The sequence below is a fragment of the Lasioglossum baleicum genome, unplaced genomic scaffold (genome assembly GCF_051020765.1).
Source record: "Lasioglossum baleicum unplaced genomic scaffold, iyLasBale1 scaffold2036, whole genome shotgun sequence".
Classification (NCBI taxonomy): Eukaryota; Metazoa; Arthropoda; class Insecta; order Hymenoptera; family Halictidae; genus Lasioglossum; species Lasioglossum baleicum.
In genome coordinates, this window is record NW_027471095.1 from 22,776 (window position 1) to 25,000 (window position 2,225).

The 2,225-nt window shown below is 49.6% G+C and overlaps 1 non-coding gene across 1 annotated transcript; it reads right to left on the reverse strand.

The window, feature by feature from the left end:
• Positions 1-1,002: 1,002 nt before the first annotated feature.
• Positions 1,003-1,157, reverse strand: LOC143221190 (5.8S ribosomal RNA). The gene has a single exon (XR_013011740.1). It is a non-coding gene; the product is annotated as a 5.8S ribosomal RNA (ribosomal RNA).
• Positions 1,158-2,225: the final 1,068 nt, after the last annotated feature.

The window sequence follows — 2,225 nt, forward strand, 5'->3', positions numbered from 1 at the left end:
GGGGTACAGAAACGTTGCGCACGAAACGATTTATCATCGATCAAACACAAAACCAAATTAGAGACACGAGAGAAAGAGAGTAAGATCTCAAGACGCACATAGGCCGTCATCAATACGATTCAACGCGAACGTGGCGATGGAATGGCAATCGCACAGATTAGCGAGGACACGTCGACGACGGGGAATAATTCCGACCCGATCAAGTACGACGTGCTCCATCCCGCACATTGCTGCGCTTTGCTCCGCTGTCCATCGATCATCAAAGCGTTCGCGATAGAACGAGAGATCTCTTTCGTCTCTTCCCTCGAAGACTCGAAAAGGAATGTGTGTTTGTCGAAATCGCCGGCAACGACGACCCTCCGCCGTATGGCAATTATAACGTAGAGTTAAGAAACTCATCCACGCACAGGCATATTCTCTCCCTGGGGCTTAACATTGCCACACCACACACACTCTGTGTGCCACACAGTATTCTTTCTTTCTTTTATAATTTGTGTGTCCATCTCTGTAGTCTCGCGAGACTCTTGTAAATATACCTCTTTCGTATATACGCATCATTTCAGGCGACGTCGGGAGCGCGTTAAATGTTCATGAGTGGAAACGCTTCTTTCCGCAAGGCGAATCGTTTCGCAGAGAAGGTGAGAGATTTGGAGATCCTCGTCGAAGCGGTGCCTTACGGGCGGTCGTATTTTCAATACGACTCACGACACCGTAAAAACACTCACGCAAGTCCGAACGTAAGAAATACCAATCCCTACTTCGCCTCTCGTGGAAACTAGATATATATATATATTTGTATGTGTTTATAAGACGCAATGCAAAAATTGGCAATTTTCACAGAACCGCGACAAACGCCGACGAAACGCCCATCATTCGCTCGTACGTAGCATCTTTGCAACCCGACTCCGAAACGCTCTTTGGCGCCCTCCAAAAATATATTTGGAGAGGTAAGCGACGGCGGGGACTTACAAGAGCAACGCAAGCAGTTTATGGTTACGTAAACGACCCTCAGCCAGGCGTGGTCCAGGAATTGTATCCGTGGACCGCAATGTGCGTTCGAAATGTCGATGTTCATGTGTCCTGCAGTTCACACGTTGACGCGCAATTAGCTGCGTTCTTCATCGACCCACGAGCCAAGTGATCCACCGTTCAGGGTAATCGTATATATTTTTGATTTACAAATCAATATATGTATATGTCTCTTGTTCTGCGGTTCGTAAGAACGCATTGTACCTGAACGCTCCAACCAGCGCGCGAAGGAGATTCGTTCAGGCGTCGTTTTAAGGACGACACTATCGTCGTCCGTGGAAACGGAAAAAAAAAACCGTCAGATACGCAACACGTATCCGACGGCCGGGCGAACAGTACATTGAAAAACCGTTAACGTGGAAAACGCGGAGATGAATATATATTCTCTGAAAACGACGGGGATCGTAAGACAACCCGATACTGGATCCAGAGATGTAATAATATTCCTCTCCTCTTCACTTCCATTTCATTTGGAATGATGTGAGAACGGAGGACTTCACAGCCGGCTCTGGCAGCGGTCATTCGTCCCAAGCTCTCGCGATGCGCACTATTGGGCCACACGCACGGAGTAGGGTGTCAGACTCACGACTGCTTTAAAAGCGAGCTTCACGAGCCGGTCCACTTCCCGTATAAAACACATTTCCATAAAATGTTGTGTGTGCTCGAGGCAACGATAAATTCCGATACAAGCGGACTCGCGAGCCGGCTCTGGCCGTAGGCGCGATCCCCGTTCTCGTCCCAAACTCGTCTGCGCGCACTATTGGGCCACACAGAGAGTAGGGTGTCGTCGGGAATAATCGCGCCATAGGCTTTATAGCGAGCGTCACGGCCGGTCCTCTCGGAACACCGTTTTTCGTCGGAACGATATTACCATATTTTTATTTTATTCGACAGATTAGCGGACTCACAGCCGGCTCTGGCAGCGGTCATTCGTCCCAAGCTCTCGCGATGCGCACTATTGGGCCACACGCACGGAGTAGGGTGTCAGACTCACGACTGCTTTACAAAAGCGAGCATCACGAGCCGGTCCGCTCTGGCGAATGTATAATATTATAATAAATATACGTTCCGTCGTCAACGAACACCGCGTGCGGCGCAGCAACGTTTCGTGCTCTTGGTTATACGCGAACCCGATACAAATAGAGAGCGGGACTCACAGTCGGCTCTGGCAGCGGTCATTCGTCCCACGCTCTCGC